Here is a 19,668-nt window from a genome sequence, read left to right on the forward strand (position 1 = left end):
TTTGTCCTTTATAAAGTTTATATCTGTGCTATCTAATCTTAAATAGGTACACACATGGCCCGGCCCAACATGGCCCAGTCCAACCCAACATGGCTCGGCCCAACCAGGTCTCATTTATGTCAGATCCATAGGGTTGCCAAGTCCAATTCAAGAAATATCTGGGGACTTTGGGGGTGGAGCCAGGAGACAATAGGGGTGGAGCCAAGATCAAGGCTGTGACAAGCATCATTGAACTCCAAAGGGAGTTCTGGCCATCACATTGAAAGGGACGGCACACCTTTTCAATGCCTTCCTTCCATAGGAAATAATGAAGGATAAGGGCACCTTCTTTTGGGGCTCATAGAATTGGACCCCCGGGTCCAATCGTTTTGAAACTTGGGGGGGCATTTTGGGGAGAGGCACTAGATGCTGTATTGAAAATTTGGTGCATCTACCCCAAAAAACAGGCCCCCCCCCAGAGCCCCAGATAACCACGGATCAATTCTCCATGATTTTCTATGGGAATAAATCGTCATAGGGAATAACAGAGTTCCCAGCAGACATTCCCCTCCCCTCCCCCCGCTTTCTGACGACCCTGAAGCGGGGGGAGGGTCTCCAAACCGGGGGATCGCCTGCCCTCACCTGGGGATTGGCAACCCTACAGATCCGGCCCTTATAACAAATGAGTTTGACACCCCTGCACTAGATGGTCTGTATGGCCCCTTCCAACTCTATGATTCTATAAAGATAGGTTCGCTGGTAGGTGGGAAGCGGGAAAATAAGGAGATGTTGCTGGGACTTTAAGGGAAGAGGAAATAGTGGGGGAGGGGAAAATGAGGTACCCCTGCAGCTCCTTGCTGGTTCTCTCCCCGATTCTCTCCCTGTAATTGATTCACTGAAGCACGGATAATGTTGAAAAAATGCATACATTTCAGGGGAACATTTGAAGCAAAGGGAGAGAAAATAGAACACAAACAGAGACACAATGAATTCCATGTACACAAGGGAGAAATCATCCCTAGTGACAAGAAATTACTTTCTACACACCTATTTCATTTACACTTATCAGGTCTCTTCTAATACTGGGGTTCTTCATTTCATTGCCTGTCTGTTTCTCTCTCTCAGCTTTGAAATATTGAGTCAAATGTGTAAAACAAAAGTAGTATGCATTGGAGGGAGAGAGCAAAAAAGCTATTGATTTTTCAAGATTAAAAGGGTGCATTTGCTAACATACATTTGAGATACAAAAAGTTACAATTAGCCCAAGTACACTGAAAAGGCTGAGCGATGGTAGTACATATATATTTTAAAACTCCTCTTCTGCTTCCCTTGGCTATTCTGTTTATGGAGACTCTCTGCATTACCATATCAGGGAGACATGGACCCGCGACCTGTGTCTAAGTGAACTGACCACCCAAATCAATAGAAGAACAACAATACTTTTGACTAAAATGTACCTTCCCAATTAATGGGGCAACAGACTGAACATGGCAAATGTCAGTTTAACAAAAAAATACCAGTATGCCTCTTTCTTTCAGACAGGAATGCCACTTCTAAGATGCATGCGAAGAAACATGTATGTATCCAACAATAACCAACTTTAACGGCATTATACACTAAGATGTATGTATCCTTTATTGCCATTATATGAAAATGTAAGCAGATTAAGAGACTAAAATGCATTCAGCTAAAATGAATAAACTATGCCTTCTTTGATCATGTTGTAGTGAAAAGGAGAGACAACCACGCAAGGGAATGAAGAACAAATTGTACTTTATATACCGGAATTTACAGGCAGGGACATAACTCTGTGCATGCCAGTGGCCAGAATCCCATGCAACAAACTGGACACGATCCCATTCTGTGACCTTGCAGATGTTACCAGGCAAACAGAATGAAGCTGGATGAATCAATGGACTCAGCAGATGGCATCCTCAGAGATAACAGAGGGCATTTTGTCATTCTAGAGAAACAGCGGAGGGGAAAGGAACAGCCTCATCACCCAATCTGCATACGGCAACCTCTCTTGGCCGCTGGTCTATAGTGGGGGGATAAAGGGCCATGGGCAGGGATATGTGGGGCTGCAACATGTGGTGTGGCATCCCGCCACTTCCATGAAGCATTGGCATTGCAGGTTTCTTTTTTATCTTTCTCCTACCACTGCTTGGCACCCCTTGCCTGTGGCTTGGCAACTCTGCATAAGTTTGTACTGCAAGTCTATGTCGGATCGTAGCCCAAACGTGCAGAGTCACTTGAAAGCAGTCATGCAGGAGAAAATGCAGGAAAGGCTTAAAGGGAATCTGGGGGATGTATTCTGTCCTTAGAAAATGTGCCCCAATGAAAGATCCCTTCCCTCTTGCTCCGTCTTACCTTGGCCCCTTATTAGTACATACGCTGCTGAGCTCTGTTCTAGATGATGTTGGTTAAATGTCTGATAATTTTGCTAAACAGAATTTAGATTTTCAAAAATATGAACGGAGGAAACCTGAGTTTGTCTGTCACCGAGCATCGCCATCACTTCTCTGCTGTGCCTTGCTCTAGGCAGTGGGCAAGCTGTTAGCTTGTTACTAATTTTAGTTTGCTTTATTTGGCTCTGTTTGTTTTCTTGGGTCACTTGACTTGAAGGTCTTGCTCTCCGTCTCTGTCTCTTTGTCATAATACCAAACCATGTTGTACTTGGAAACCAGTCTGTTCCCTCTAGTGGGGGGGGGGGCAGTTACTTGGAAAGAAACAATGGAAAGGAATGGTGGTTATTTACACTTTTTTGCAGATGTCTAGAGCTGACTGAGTATTTATTATGAACATGTTATTAAATCCACAGTTCACAAAATTTTCTTAGAACCAAAAGCTTTCAACAGACTTGGTAAATTTACCTTAAGAATTAGGGAGGATGTTCAAATGTTCCCTCCCTCCTGTACTGAACTCCCACCATGTGGGTAGAGGAGTCAGAATTTGTCAGTTGTCACTTCCAGTGTGGGCCTGATTCAACAGCAAATTGTTATCCTTCCTCTTTTCCTGTTATCCTCCTGTTATCCTCAGAGAGCCAGTTTGGTGTAGTGGTTAAGTGTGTGGACTCTTATCTGGGAGAATCAGGTTTGATTCCCCACTCCTCCACTTGCACCCGCTGGCATGGCCTTGGGTCAGCCATTGCTCTGGCAGAGCTTGTCCTTGAAAGGGCAGCTGCTGTAAGAGTCCTCTCAGACCCACTCACCTCACAGGGTGTCTGTTGTGGGGGAGGGAGATAAAGGAGCTTGTGAGCCGCTCTGAGACTCTTGAGTGGAGGGCAGAATATAAATCCAATGTCTTCTTCTTCTTCTCCTCCTTTTTCTTCTCCTCCTCCTCCTTCTTCTCCTCCTCCTCCTCCTTCTCCTCCTCCTCCTCCTTCTTCTCCTCCTCCTCCTCCTTCTCCTCCTTCTTCTTCTTCTCCTTCTTCTTCTCCTCCTTCTCCTCCTCCTCCTCTTTCTCCTCCTCCTCCTTCTCCTCCTCCTCCTTCTTCTCCTCCTCCTCCTCCTTCTTCTTCTCCTTCTCCTCCTCCTCCTTCTCCTTCTCCTCCTCCTCCTCCTTCTCCTCCTCCTCCTCCTTCTTCTTCTCCTTCTCCTCCTCCTCCTCCTCCTTCTTCTTCTCCTTCTCCTCCTCCTCCTTCTCCTCCTCTTCCTTCTCCTCCTCCTCCTTCTTCTTCTCCTTCTCCTCCTCCTTCTTCTTCTCCTTCTCCTCCTCCTCCTCCTTCTTCAATTCGTGGACTTTGTTCCTAGTACTGAGCATGGCATTTCCCCACAGCTTTCTGATTGTGTTGTTCCCCCCCCCACTCCACAGGTACGAGCATGTATGTGTGTGTACACAGGTGTTTTTTTTCTTGTGCTTGTAATGTTTTTCTTGTGCTTGTAATTTTTTTTTCTTGTGCTTGCATTTCCTGCATTGTGCAGGGGGTTGGACTAGATGACCTTGGAGGTCCCTTCCAACTCTATGTTTCTATGATTTCTATAATACAATGCACCAATTAAATCATGCCGCAGAAGCAATTCTGATGTGATATCATTGTTCTTCTTTGTGTGACTTTTTTAGTCAGTGCACAGATGCTGTCCTGCACATTGGTAAGAAAGACAAAAGCCATACATACAGAAATGCAACAAAACGGGAATGCACTCGTTTCAAACTGACTTTCAGAAAAATCCCCGAATAAATCCAGAAGACTGACATGAACAGAATGAAGCACAGTTCCAATCCAAAGGACAATTTAAAAACAACAAACAGAGAAACCTTCCCATCTTTCTTATTTATTTTTGGTTGGATATTGGGGGAAAAGACATTATTTGACCTTTATAAAATGCACTTTTTTAAAAAATAAAAGAACCGAAACATTTGTACAGTATAAAAACCAGCATCCATGCTGAATAATCAAATGTGCCCCTTGACAGTTGGGTCATAGAACTGAAGAAATTAGACATGTCAACTCAGGGCTGGGGAATTCCTAGAGATTTGGGGAGAGGACCTTGAGGAGAATGGAATTTGGGGAGGGACCTAATGCTGTAGACCCCACCCCTCTGAAGCAGCCATTTTCTCCAGGGGTATACAGAAACAAACAGCAACCAGTGTACAAATAGTGCTCTAAATACAAAATAACCACCAGAATAAGACAACACTTGTCACGACTCAGGGGGGTCTTACTACTTGCTGCCACCACTCTGGGTTAAGGGTCTCCCTCAAGAAGGCCCAGAGTCCCCTCCCAAGCCCTTCAGCCCTCCCTTAGCTTAGGCCAAATAAAAGGCATGAGGACCAGGCAGAGTGAACAACAGGGTGGAAAAAGGTTTATTTAAAAGGTCAGTGCAATATAACAAACAAGGTGCATAAAGCAGAAAAAGGGGTGAAGGGAGAAATAAACAAATGCCCTAACGCGTCTAGGCTTCCCAATCCCCAGGTCCCAGAGGGGGATCCCCCGGTTTTACAGGCTTCCCCCCTCCCCCAGCCAGCTGGCCGGCGGAAGAAGCCCCACCCCCACAGCCATCATGCACCTCCATGAACGATTCCCATAGGGAATGATGGGGAATTGAGCCGCGGGTATCGGGGGCTCTGGGGGGACTGTTTTTTGAGATAGAGGCACCAAATTTTCAGTATAGCATCTAGTGCCTCTCCCCAAAATACCTCCAAAGTTTCAAAAGGATTGGACCAGGGGGTCCAATTCTATGAGCCCCAAAAGAAGGTGCCCCTATCCTTCATTATTTTCTATGGAAGGAAGGCATTTTAAAAGGTGTGCTGTCCCTTTAAATGTGATGGCCAGAACTCCCTTGGAGTTCAATTATGCTTGTCACACCCTTGCTCCTGGCTCCGCCTCCATGTCTCCTGGCCCCACCCCCAAAGTCCCCAGATATTTCTTGAATTGGACTTGGCAACCCTAAACGCGTCTGAACGTACTGTCCCTACTGTCTCAGTCAGACTTAGCCTACTCACCCTTACTCTAAGAGCAAGGATCTCTTCCTGGCATCAGCAGCTCCTTCTCAGCTCTGCATCCTAGGAAAAGAACACCCCCCTTCCTGGGCTTGGCCCTTTTATCTTCTCCTCCCAGGCCCCACCCATCTCTGGGCCAGTTTCCCTCCAAAACCCTTGCCACCCAATCAGAGGGACAGAGGGGATCCTGGGAAATGTAGGCTCTTCCCAGTACTCCTAAGCAGGCTTCCCTGGGGCCTGCAGGCCTCGCTAGGCCCAGGATCATGACAACACTTTAGAAAGATAACAAAGTATCTATATTATAAGCAGTCAAAGTCAAACAAATCATATACAAGTAATATACACACAGCTACAAAGAGTCCGTCCACAAACAATAGCTTCCCTTGTTGCACGAGTTTCTGTCTCTTAAAGGGCCAACGGCCCATTTTTAATTCCAAGCTGTGGCTTCTGTAGATAGGAATGTTCATCTTGTTTTGAGTTGTAAGGACGTCAATAAAAATTAATAAATTAATTTTAAATGTAAATTCTAAAAAAGCTTTTGGATAGACATTAGAAAGAATGTCTTGACAGAATGGTTCCCCAGTGGAACAGGCTAAGAATCATAGAGTTGGAAGGAATCTCCAGGGTTGTTACGACTCAAAACTTTTATTGAAGTCCTTACAACTCTCTCTCTCTCTCTAAGTATGCAGCATTTCCCCGGAGCCACAACATAAACATCAATTGAACGAACAAAGCATCATATCCTTCCTTCACTGCCTCTTTTCTCTTAAATTAGGGATTTCTCTCCCTAAGGAAATCAATGCCTCCTTTTGTAACTTCAGTCATAGAATTGGAAGGGACCTTCAGAGTCATCTAGTCTAACCCCCAGCACAATGCAGGAAACTCACAAATACCTCCCCCTAAGCTCACAGAATCAGCATTGCTGTTGAATGTCCATCTAGCCTCTTAGGGGAGGGACGGTGGCTCAGTGGTAGAGCATCTGCTTGGGAAGCAGAAGGTCCCAGGTTCAATCCCTGGCATCTCCAACTAAAAAGGGTGCAGGCAAATAGGTGTGAAAAACCTCAGCTTGAGACCCTGGAGAGCTGCTGCCAGTCTGAGAAGACAATATTGACTTTGATGGACCAAGGGTCTGATTCAGTGTAAGGCAGCTTCATATGTTCATATGTTTCAAAACCTCCAATGGAGAGTCCACCACCTCCCGAGGAAGCCTGTGAATTTAGGGGGGGGGGGGGTATTTGTGAGTTTCCTGCATTGTGCAAGGGGTTGGACTAAATGCCCGTGGAGGTCCCTTCCAACTCTATAATTCTAAGCCTGTTCCACTGGGGAACCATTCTGTCAAGAAATTCTTTCTAATGTCTATCCAAAACCTTTTTAAAATTTAAATTTAAAATTTAAAATTAATTTCAACACATTGGTTCTGGTCTGACATTCTGTGGCCATAGAAAACAATTCTGCACCATTCTCTATACGACAGCCCTTCAAGTACATAAAGATAGTTCTCATATCACCTCTCTGTTGTCTCCTCTCTGGGCTAAACATACCCAGCTCCTTCAGCCTTTCTTTGTAGGACTTGATGTCCTGATCCGTCACCATCTTTGTTGTCCCCCTCTGGACATGTTCCAACTTTACTATAGCCTTCTTAGGTTGTGGTGCCCAAAACTGAACACAGTCCTTGCAGTTGTTTTATGTTACATACCACAGGATAGCATTCTAGCAGGTGGATAGGAAAGCTTAGGGAGACAAGTCTTGGACCATCTGCAGAGTTAATTTTTGAAATTTAGCAGAACCTCCCCCCTCTCCTCTCTTTGAAGGTCTCTTTGAATGAAACGGAATTGATTCGAAACAGACTCTAATTTTTTAAGGAAATGAAAATAAATGGATTGTTGGACTTCTAGGAGAAACTGGGAAGAGAGGAATTAAGAGAATTTATTTTCGTATTCTTGTATTGACTATGGAAATTGTTCCTTCCTTAAAAAAAGGGGGGGCGTCTTTTCTTATATTCAAAGAAAGAATAAGAGCAAGGACATGGTAGGCCCATTGCGAGCTGGGTATGTTGAGCCTGGAGAGGAGAAGACTGAAAGGTGATCTATTTTTCAAGTACATGAAGGGCTGTCATATGGAGTATGTTGCAGAATAGTGTACTGTTTCCTCAAACGTTTGGACCAGAATCATCCGGTTGAAATTAAATTAAAATAGTGTTTAACTAAACATTAGGAGGAACTTCCTGACAGAGTGGTTCCTCAGTGAAATAGTTTTTTCTTGGGAGGTGGTTAGGGTTGCCAAGTCCAATTCAAGAAATATCTGGGGACTTTGGGGGTGGAGCCAGGAGACTTTGGGGGTGGAGCCAGGAGACATTAGGGGTGGGGCCAAGATGAAGGCTGTGACAAGCATAATTGAACTCCAAAGGTCAAATCCTGCGCGACCCTGCACTCGTGACGGGAGTGGGGGGTGGGGGTGGGATGCGGCTTGGCCTCCGCTGGCACCTTCCTGCAAATGGGGCAGGGGCCTCCACTTGCCTCTCTGAGATGGCTCTGCTGGATGTGAACGCCGGCCGACAGCAGCACCGCTCTTGGGACTCCCTCCTCCATCTCCCGCCCGGGGCCGCTCGGGCTTGGCGCTGCCGAGCACACGCTCCTGCGAGAGTCTTGGCGCGGCACAAGGAGGGCGCGGAGAGGCGGCGCTGCGCTTCTCGTTTAGCCTTCCCCCGGAGGCAGTGCGGGTGCTGCAGCGCCGAAGTCTGGAGAAGCAGCAGCGGCAACGAGTGCGGACCCCCAGGCACGCCTCGCCCAACGCGGCAAAGCCTCTCCTGGCGCCAGGCTCCAAACCTGGCGGGGACTTGCGCACCCTGCTCCAGGTCCCCCTCTTGAATGAGCGCCACCGCTACGACGACGTGGAGTACGAGGAAGAGGCGCCCGGCGCCACCGGGGCCTGTAAGCCGCTGGACGAATGGCTGGTGCGGAAGTGCACCAAGTGGCTGTGAGGCGTCGAGAGCGCTGCGGCCCATGACCAAGGCAACAAGCTGGACACCCTGCCCCACTTGAGTACCCTGTGAAGGTCCTGCCGGTTCTTCCCCAGGCAGCAGTGCAGACCCCCAGGCACGCCTCGCCCGATGCGGCAAAGCCTCTCCTGGTGCCAGGCTCCAATATCGGCTTGGGAGCCTCGCAGTGCAGCCATTTCCCCCCTCCCCCTGCTTCCATTTTTGGGGGGAGCGGGGGAAGAGGCTGGAAAACCTGGGGTCCCCCGCCAGGGCGGGAGGGTTGGGAAGCCTAGAGGTGGTGGGCTCTTCATCTTTGGAGTTTTTAAACAGAAGCCAGATGAACACCTGACAGCAATGCTGATTTCGTGAATTAGGCAGATGATAAGAAGGAGACCAAGAAGGGTGTATACTGGCGGGGGGGGGGGGGAGGTATTTGTGCACTTCCTGAATCATGCAAAGGGTTAGACTAGATAACCCTGGAGGCCACTTCCAACTGTATGATTCCTACAATGTCTGTCAAAAACTAGTTTGGCTAACAAACAAACACAAAGTGTGTTTCATAGCTCGTTTTAGCATAGTTTTTCTGGTGTACCATACCTGCGAGACTGGGTGTTGCCTTACTAGGAAAGGCATTTGAACTGTCATGACGACCCATGCATGTTCTTGAGCTGTCTAATGAGAGCTGGAGTTGTCCTCTGGGAAAGAACCTAAGCCATCATCTGACAGTTGTCTTGACACAAAGTGGCACACTGAGGGGGTGGCCTGCAAGTCATTCTGAGCTTCGCAAGGAAGTCACTTTAATGACCCAGACATGAGCCTGGGGATAGACACCACCTTTTCCAGTGGAAATCATTCCCCCCCCCCCCCAAAACTGCTATTAGCCATGGCAAGGACAAAAGACAGACTCAATCATGATACCTGTCTTTCTGCCCCTACTAATAGTTTATCACTCCAGGGGATAATCTGTACTGGTCCACACACAAACACACACCTGAACAGATGTTTTTAAATGTTTCTTTTAAAAAAACCCAAAACCTTGGGAGATGCTATCTCAGACCTCCCACACTATGTGTAGTCCGTGAGCCTGGAAACCGTCAGTCAATGCAACGTGAAGTAATTATCTGTATGAGAGAGAACTTTCCTGTCCTCAACTCTCGTTGCAAAATCAGAGATTTAAACCAGGGTGCATTTACTCAAGGATGCACAAATATGACCCCCTTTTTCATAGGGTGAATGTTTGCGTTCCAATCATATTCAGAGATCTTGCATAGTGTAGCGATTAATTGATTTGAATGTCAGAGTAGGATCCAGGAGACCAAAGTTTGAACCCCCAGTCTTCCATGGAAGCTTACTGGGTGATGTGGCTGCTTTGGGGTAACTGGGGGAAGTCTCTGAGGCTTAAAATCACCAGGATTGGTTCAGAACCCTGGAAGAGAGGTGGGAATTTTAAGACTGATTACTGCACTGACCTTGGGTCAGTCACACACATTTAGCCTAACCTACCTCACAGGGGTGTCCTGAAGATAAAATGGAGGAAAGGAGAGATAGGTAAGGCACTTTGGGTCCCCATCTAGGGAGAAAAGTGGGGTATAAATGGAGCAAATAAAAATAAATTGCTGACATTCCAAATTTATTTCCCACAATTTCTTTATGATAGATGTTGAGAAGGAACAGGGGACGTTGTTGTCATGGACCAGAAAGAGGGAATGGCACAAGTCACACCAGGGAAAAGTAAAACCGAGTTTTAAGTCCAAATGGCTGAAATGAGAAATTTGAGAACAACTATAAGAAGATTGTGCAAAACTCCCCTGAGGATTCTGTTTTGTTTTATCTTCTCTTATCAGCACTCTTGATTTAATGGGAGAGTTCCTTAGAAGAAGGGTGGAGCCCAATGTGGATTGATGGGTGTGGGAGACAACTAGGGTTAGAATATGCAGGCATAAATAACTCCTGCAGAAATGACAAGAACATGCCGCAAAGAAGACAACTACCAATAAAGTGAGATCTATTTTCAAAAGATCTCCTTCCTGAGTCCTGATTGGCTTGATTAGGATTCTTTCCTGTTCCTGCTGAGAAGAGAAAAAAAAAGGTTGTTTACCTGTAGCTGAACCTAGACCCAACTGTTTAAAAGAGTGTAGATCTAGTTTGGCCCTTAAACGTTCTCACCCTGTCCAACTCAACCAGCTGCCAAAGAGCTTTGCACTTAACACAGTATAGGGTTGCCAATCCCCAGGTGGGGGCAGGGGATCCCCCGGTTTGGAGGCCCTCCCCCCGCTTTAAGGTTGTCAGAAAGCGGGAGGAGGGGAGGGAAATGTCTGCTGGGAACTCTGTTATTCCTTATGGAGATTTATTCCCATAGAAAATCATGGAGAATTGATCCGTGGGTGTCTGTGGCTCTGGGGGGGGGTGTTTTTTGGGGTAGAGGCACAGAATTTTCAGTATAGCATCTGGTGCCTCGCCCCAAAATACCCCCCAAGTTTCAAAACGATCGGACCAGGGGGTCCAATTCTATGAGCCCCCAAAGAAGGTGCCCCTATCCTTCATTATTTCCTATGGAAGGAAAGCATTTAAAAGATGTGCGGTCCCTTGAAATGTGATGGCCAGAACTCCCTTTGGAGTTCAATGATGCTTGTCACGCCCTTGATCTTGGCTCCACCCCTAATGTCCCCTGGCTCCACCCCCAAAGTCTCCTGGCTCCACCCCCAAAGTCCCCAGATATTGCTTAAATTGGACTTGGCAACCCTAACACAGTAGCTGTGATGGTTCAGTTTCATCTCCTTGTGGCTGCTTTTCCACCTGTGTGGTTGCTGACATAAATTCTGTCCCAAGGTCAGGACACTTAAGGCAATTAAAAAAACATGCATGCACAAAAACACGCATGTGATAACCTAGATAACATGGCCTTAGGCAGGCACCCACTGGCAAGGCAGTGGGGTGCAGCGGTCAAAGTGTTGGACTAGGGTCTGGGAGACTTGAGTCCCTTTCCTGCCATGGAAAAGGTGACCTGGAGTCAGCCACGTGCGTGCTCTCAGCCTAACCTATCAGTGGGTTGTTGTAAGGATAAAACTGAGGAGCAGAGAGGAGCTTAGTGGTCCCCACTGGTGATAAAAAGATAGGGTTGCCAATCCCCAGGTGGGGGCAGGGGATCCCCCAGTTTGGAGACCCTCCCCCCACTTCAGGGTTGTCAGAAAGCGGGAGGAGGGGAGGGAAATGTCTGCTGGGAAATCTATTATTCCCTATGGAGATTTATTCCCATAGAAAATCATGGAGAATTGATCTGGAGCTCGGGGGGGGGGGCGTGTTTTTGGGGTAGAGGCACCAATTTTTCAGTATAACATCTAGTGCCTCTCCCCAAAATACCCCCCAAGTTTCAATAATATTGAACCAGGGGGTCCAATTCCATGAGCCCCAAAAGAAGGTGCCCCTATCCTTCATTATTTCCTATGGAAGGAAGGCATTGGAAAGGTGTGCCGTCCCTTTAAATGTGATGGCCAGAACTCCCTTTGGAGTTCAATTATGCTTGTCACAGCCTTGATCTTGGCTCCACCCCTAATGCCTCCTGGCTCCACCCCCAAAGTCTCCTGGCTCCACCCACAAAGTCCCCAGATATTTCTTGAATTGGACTTGGCAACCCTATAAAAAGAGGATACAACTAATAAAGAACACAGTGTTTGTTTACTGTGACAGGCTGACTGCTTTGATCCCTATGCATTTATTTTTTAAAAAAATTATACTTCACTCTTTCCATAGTCCAAGGCAGCTTGCAAAAGTGATGGATAATGATGGATGTAAGAACAATACGCCCCATAATAACCCTTCCCTCTGGAGGTACTTGTAGCTTTTTAAAAGTCATAGCAAATAAGGTGGAGATGGAGACCTTCCTGAAATCTTCGAGAGGTGGCACTCCTCCTCTCCTCAAGGACCCAATTCCATAGGCTGGGCAGACTGCATTTGATACGAACTATACTCCCTTGTGGCTGAGTGGGGCAGCAAATAGGTAGAGACCCTAGGATCGTAGCTGACACAGAGAAACCTGTGGGGAGAGATGGTGCTTAGATATGCAGATCCCAGGCCATGATGGGCTTGAAAGGTCTCAGAACCAGCTTCTTGAGCTGAATGTTAAGGATTGGCTAACACCTCTCTCTGCATGTGGCAGGAGAAATAAAACTCCCATCAGTAGGGTTGACAACTCTGGCTTGTGTAATTCATGGAGATTTGAAGAAGATATTGGATTTATATCCCGCCCTCCACTCCAAAGAGTCTCAGAGCGGCTCACAATCTCCTTTACCTTCCTCCCCCACAACAGACACCCTGTGAGGTAGATGAAGATATTGGATTTATATCCCGCCCTCCACTCCGGAGAGTCTCAAAGCGGCTCACAATCTCCTTCCCCTTCCTCCCCCACAACAGACACTCTGTGAGGTAGAAGAAGATATTGGATTTATATCCTGCCCTCCACTCTGAAGAGTCTCAGAGCGGCCCACAATCTCCTTAACTTTCCCCCCCCCCACAACAGACACCCCGTGAGGTGGGTGGGGCTTAGACGGCTCTCACAGCAGCTGCCTTTTCAAGGACAACCTCTGCCAGAGCTATGGCTGACTCAAAGCCATGCTAGCAGGTGCAAGTGGAGGAGTGGGGAATCAAACCTGGTTCTCCCAGATAAGAGTTGGCACACTTAACCACTACACCAAACTGGCTCTCCGTTTGGGGATGGAGTAGATGTCAGGGTTTGGGGAAGAAGGGATTTCAGCAAGGTATTATACCATGCAGTTCACCCTCCAAAGCAGCTGTTCTTTCCTGACAAACTGACCTTGGTTGCCTGGTGATCAGTTGAAATTCCAGGAGACTTCCAGGCCCTACCTGCAGTCTGGCAACCCTATCCCTCAGCGTGAAATGCTGTGGATTGCATTGCCTTGTACTGCACTGAATAGGCAGGCCCAAGTTATTCACAGTCAGCTGAAACGCCTGCCAGAAAAAACCAGCTCATGACCAGCCAGCAAGATGTGTACTGAACTGGTGGGTATTTGAAAGGATGAAAGGAATTAGGACTGGGCATGAACTGAACCGCAAACCACGGCTTGAGCATGAACTGTGCGCAATCGTTGCTTTCTGAACCAGGGGACAATATGCCTCCCATGAAACCTCCCTGAACCTCCATAGAGGTTTGTGAGGTTCAGGGAGGAGTCATACGGGTGGCTCTAAAGACCTTTAAAGGCCTTCAGACCTCACTCTTGGTCTGACTCAACTCAGCTCTCAGCGTGAACTCTGAAGGCTTTTATAGGCCTTCAGAGCCCACCTCCAGGTGGAGTAGGCTTGCCAATCCCCAAGTCCCAGCAGGGGTTCTCCTGCTTTCCCAGGCTCCTTCCCGCCACCAGTCAGCTGGCTGGCAGGGGGAAGCCCCGCCCCCACAGCCCCCATTTGCCTTTCTACCTCCGAAGGCTTCATACTCCACTGGAAAGGCTTCCTCTTGGGATGGTGCATCTGTGTCTTTAAGGCTGAAGGCGGGCAGGGGAGCAGGCAGAATAACATGGCTGTGAAAGCAGCCCAGATTCTCCCTTGGTTGCACAGTCTTTGCAGAGATCATGTGCAGCCCAGACCCATCGTTGATCGCATAATCTTTTCAGAGGTCGGTTGCTCTGTGTTACTTTGAAGAAGTTGGAAGCTCAGCAACTCGCGAGTAGAGGTGCCAATCCCCAGCTGGGAGCAGGCCATCCTCTGCTTCAGAGTCATCACAAACGGGGGGGGGGGGGGAATGTCTGCTTGGCACTTCACTATTCCCTCTGGAAATCGTAATAATGGAGAATTGAGCTGGGGGTATCTGGGGCTCTGGAGGGGCTGTTTTTTTGAAGTAGAGGCACCAAATTTTCAGCATAGAATCTAACGACGCTCCTCAAAGTGCGTACCACGTTTCAAATAGATTAGACCAGGGAGTCCAATTCTCTGAGCCCCCCAAAAAGGTGCCCCTATCCTTCATTATTTCTAATGTAGGGAAGGCATTTAAAAGGTGTGCGGTTCCTTTAAATGTGATGGCCAGAACTCCCTTTGGAGTTCAGTTGTGCTTGTCACAACTTTGCTTATGGCTCCACCCCCAAAGTATCCTGGCTCCACCCCCAAAGTCCCCAGATATTTCTTGAATTAGACTTGGCAACCCTAAGGTGGAACCTTCCCGTATAAGAGCCTATAAGGCCTTTAAATGCCTTTGGAGCTTGCTGTCAGATCTCAGTCAGACTGATTCGACCTGGAGGTGAGCTCCAAAGGCATTTAAATGCGTTCAGACCTCACTCCCAATAGGGCCAAAGTCTGAATCAAATGAACCATAAACTGGTTCATCCAATGGAGGAGTTTGTTGTAGGTTCATGGTTTGGAGTTCATAAAAGCCTGAATCACAAACCTCCAATGAACCTCCATTTTCCCAGTTCATGCCCATGCTTAAAAGGAATTGCTCAGCGACTGCACTCATTGTTGGATTTTACTCTATGATTGTGCTATAGCCAGGGCCTTTTTTTTCCTGGGGGAACATGGCAGAACGGGGTTCCAGAACCTCTTTGTGAGAACAAAATTATCAAAATATGTTTAAAAGTTCATGAGGGGCACCCATGTGTTTCTCCTTCATTTTCCTCTTGAGAGTTCTGGCACCTCTTTTTCTATGGAAAAAAAAAAAGGCCCTGGCTACAGCAATCTTTCACAACCAAAGAAAATCCAATTGTAAATTATTAGTAAAAGGCATCGTTAACACAGTATCTAATAATGGGTATATGCAACCACAGATGCCAAAGCTATTGGGCAGGGAAGTTATAAAGGACTTCTTGCAGTGACAACATAACGAAAAGGCTTTTCCCCTATTAACTATTGGTTAGAACAGATAAAAGGAAGTCCTTCTTCACCCAAAGGAGGTGGTGGCGGCTACAAGCATAGCCAGCTTCAAGAGGGGGTCAGATAAAAATATGGAGCAGAGGTCCATCAGTGGCTATTAGCCACAGTGTGTGTGTGTATATATAAAATTTTTGGCCACTGTGTGACACAGAGTGTTGGACTGGATGGGCCATTGGCCTGATCCAACACGGCTTCTCTTATGTTCTTAACTATTGCTTCAAAATAGATATCAAAACTTAGTATTTGGATAAGAGAAGGCTTATTTCAGGGGTCCCCAAAGTGGTGCCCACCAACACCTTTCCTGGTGCTTTCCATGGACTTTTAGAAAGTGGTGTGGCGTTTAACCACCAGGGCTTCTGATTGGCTGCGCAGATTCAAGAGTCCTGTTAAACAAAGATTCTCCCTGAAATATCAAATTGTTATTTTAGAGTTACTTATACTCTCATTGCCCTGACCTTGATGACCCAAGTTAGCATGATCTCTTCAGCTTGCAGAACCTAGCCAGGGTTGGTCCTGGTTAGTATTGGATGGGAGACCACCAAGGAAGTCTAGGGTTGCAACAGAAGGGCAGGCAATGGGAAACCACCTGTGAACGTCTCTTGCCTTGAAAACCGCATGGCTCACCATAAGTTGTCTGCAGCTTGATAGCGTTTCCCAGCACGTAACCTCACTCCCTGACAGTCCTCCTGTGGCAGCCATTTTGTGATTGTGCTCACCATTGTGCCAGAATTCTGAAGGTGCATGCAAGTTCAAAAAGGCTGGGGGAGCCCTGACTTATTGCATATTAAAACATAAAAGCAACCTTCACTTGACAAGTGTGCTGATAGGGTTGCCAATCCCCAGGTGGGGGTAGGGGATCCCCCGGTTTGGAGGCCCTCCCCCCTCTTCAGGGTCATCAGAAAGCAGGGGGAGGGGAGGGAAATGTCTGATGGGAACTCTTATTCCCTATGGAGATTTATTCCCATAGAAAATAATGGAGAATTGATCTGCGGGTATCTGGGGCTCTGGGGGGGCTGTTTTTTTTTTGTACAGGCACCAAATTTTCAGCATAGCATCTAGTGCCTCTTCCCAAAATACCCCCCACGTTTCAAAAAGATTGGACCAGGGGGTCCAATTCTATGAGCCCCAAAAGAAGGTGCCCCTATCCTTCATGATTTCCTATGGAAGGAAGGCATTGAAAAGGTGTGCCATCCCTTTAAATATGATGGCCAGAACTCCCTTTGGAGTTCAATTATGCTTGTCACAGCCTTGATCTTGGCTCCACCCCTAATGTCTCCTGGCTCCACCCCTAAAGTCTCCTGGCTCCATCCCCAAAGTCCCCAGATATTTCTTAAATTGGACTTGGCAACCCTAGTGCTGAAGGATGGGTCCAAACCGGCCTTTTAAGCCGACACGGGGACAGCTCACATGCGGATTAAAAAATCAAGTCCACACATGCACGTCTGCCTCCTATCCCACTCCCATACTCACACCATCCTTTGGTGTCTCTGAGGCGGCTCAAAAAAAACCTTCCACTTTCAACGTGGTAGCAAATCCCTTTGCCGCACGTCTTCCGTCTCTCCAGGCATCCGAACGTGGGAGCACACGAGCGAGGCGGACCGGTGGTGTGAACCTGCCAATCTGCTCTAGGCGCTCGCCCAAACTGCACCAAGGGGATGGTCATAACAGCTGACCATGCCAAAGCACTTCCTACACGGGAAATGTGTGACTCGTGCGGGAGCGTCTGATCAGGATTTGGCAACTCCATTTTGAACCAGCCCGATTTGAGACGCCTCCTGTGCACCCGAAGCTGCCAGCCTGGACCCAGCCTTATCTGTTCGTTCATTTATTAAGCTGCCACAGCCCGCTGCATCTGTAAACAGTGAAGGGACCAAGGATAAGAAGTAATCCAGTCAGGAAACCTTCCAAACTGGAAGCTGATCAAAATTGCAAATCCCAACGCAGTTCAAACTAAAGTGTAATTGAGGTTTATTTATCCAATATAGATGCCAATAAGTGGATGGATGGTATGATTGTTATGTGCTGTTGGGTAAATCTCTGGAATCCGCAATGAGATGGCTGCTCTGGAAACAAAACAAGCACACCGCCTAATTGATAGCAAAGGTTTAATTCATTTTCATAAAAAAAGAAAAAATCAATGCTATTCTTCAGGGTAATAAAGGTGAAGCGATTCATTTATCCAGATCTTTAAAAACGGATGCTCAGTAAACACAGAACCTCTCTGCAAGGTTAAGGACAGCTTGTCAAGTCCTTCATGTTAGTGTCATCTTTTTGATTTGTTTGATTTTGTAACACCATTAAGATTACTCGAATTATCCGCTGTTATCTCTCTGAATTATGCAGGGCGATCTGCTTATTAATATCCCCATGTATACTCCCTGGGGGCAAGCTTTTTATTCTTTTGTCAGCAACATTATTTCCCTGACTACCAGCATAACAACAGTTCTTGACGGTAGATGTGAGGAAACGCAATTTTGTTTTAGAGGTTTGAAATGAGCAAAACGTTCACTCTGAGTTTTAAAAGTTTTTTCTCTCTCTGGGCAGAGAACAGTCAGGAAGTGAGGAAGTTCGTTCAGTTACTTTTCAGACTTACCACAGCCCACCTTCATATAAACACTAATAGGTCTAGACCAGTGGCTCTTAACCTTTTTGGCACCAGGGACCAGCCCCAGGGCCGACCCACCCACCGTGGTCCCAGGGTCGGCAGGGTGGGGGCACCAAATTTGGCCTCCCCGCCCCCTCCTCCTCCCTCCATAATACACAATGTTAAGGCCTGGTAAGGGGTGGTGAAGCTCCACCTTCCCAGGCTCTTTAAAGGCCAATTCTGCCCCCCCCACCCAGGAAGGAAGTGGGGAGGAGGCAAGCATGGTGCCGCTTTTTCAGTTGGTCGCTCGCCGGTGCAGCCCCTAGCTCTGATTGTGAGCACACCAAAGGAGCTTAGGAACTCAGCCTTTGCTGCAGTTTTTCCCACTAATCAACTGATTGATGGGGCGGTCAGCCTTTAAAGTGCTTCACCGACCCTTCCTGGGCCTTAAAATAATGAATTATGGAGGCACCGCAGGGGGCGCGGCTGGTGCCATTGGGGGGTGGGGCATGGTACCATGGGGGTGGGGTGAGGCAGTGCACAGCCTGGTTGTTAACAGACCACAGACTGGTATCGGTCCACAGACCGAGGGTTGGGGACCCCTGGTCTAAACAATGGAATAGTCAAGCTCCCTGCACCTCCTTCAAGCAGGGAACAGAGGTTTGGAGGTGAAACAGAGGTTTCAGGAAGTAAATTCTGGAGACTTCGTGAAAAGCTTCTCTGACCTGACCTGCCCTGGCCTGGTCAGTGGGTGAGGAAAAGAGAGGTGATAAAACACAGGGGGGCAAAAAGGAAGCTCTCTTTTGTGCTAAGTCCATCCGTGCAGACAGAACTCTTAACTGAGGTCTGGAAGAGGCGACCAATAACCAAGTGTGGGTCTGAAGAGTTGAAGGAAGTTCCAATGTAATTGTGACTCTGTAGAATTCTGTAACTTCTTAAGCTAAGGCACCTCTCTTATAGTTTAACATCTGATAGGGCATGTACAGAGAGAAGGCTAGAGAAGCTGCATTTAGCCATTCCTTCTGAATCCCTTGCTTAGTCTGGTGCTGTGCTAAAAGAATGCTTATGAACATTTTCTCTTAAATAAATATTTTCTAACTTTGGATTGCTGGTAGTGGTTTTCCATACCACAAAGAACTCCATTGTCTCAGTCACGCCATTTTAAAAAGGGGGGGGAACAGACAGTTGGCAAGTGGTTATTCCTCCAGGAGTGCACAAGGCAGCAAATGGACCTCATGGTGACCAGGTGCTGGGCCGTGGAAGACACAGAGGCAAGGCCTCAGAACATGGAAGAGAAGCTGGGAGTCCTGACCAATGTTCTCTCTAAGTTGCAGAGTCGTATGAGCAAAAATTCTACTTTGTGAGCCAGAACATTAAAGTTGTGAGCTACTGCATAAATGAGTGTGCTCTGGGGTCATCCTTTCTGAGCTAAGAAAAATGTGTGAGCTAGAGGCTAAAAATCTGTGATCTAGCTCACGCTAACTCAGCTTAGAGGGAACACTGGTCCTGACCTTCCCAGAGGGCAATTCTTCCAAGGGTCACATGGTGGTGGGGGCAGGTTACCAGAGGGAAGGTTCTCCAGGTGCTGGGATAACCTTGGAGGGCAGGGTGGAGCAGAACCTGAGAACCAGACCAGGCCTGTTCCACCACAGTAGGATACTGAATTATGTGAAATCTCCATTTTGAAGAAGTGAAGAGCCCAATCCAGCTATACTTAGGCAATTCTAAGTCCCCCTTTTTTTTAATATAAGTGACATTTATTTTGTGGTCAACAGGCCTTTAAGATACAACCATTAGAATAGAGCACAGCAAT

At 47.3% G+C, this 19,668-nt stretch overlaps 1 pseudogene; it reads left to right on the top strand.

Moving 5' to 3' along the window:
- The window catches only part of LOC132569040 (proline-rich protein 18-like), a 49,631-nt pseudogene extending 41,158 nt beyond the window's left edge, over positions 1–8,473 (top strand).
- The last annotated feature ends 11,195 nt before the right edge of the window (positions 8,474–19,668 follow it).

The sequence above is a fragment of the Heteronotia binoei genome, chromosome 3, assembly GCF_032191835.1.
Source record: "Heteronotia binoei isolate CCM8104 ecotype False Entrance Well chromosome 3, APGP_CSIRO_Hbin_v1, whole genome shotgun sequence".
NCBI lineage: Eukaryota > Metazoa > Chordata > Lepidosauria > Squamata > Gekkonidae > Heteronotia > Heteronotia binoei.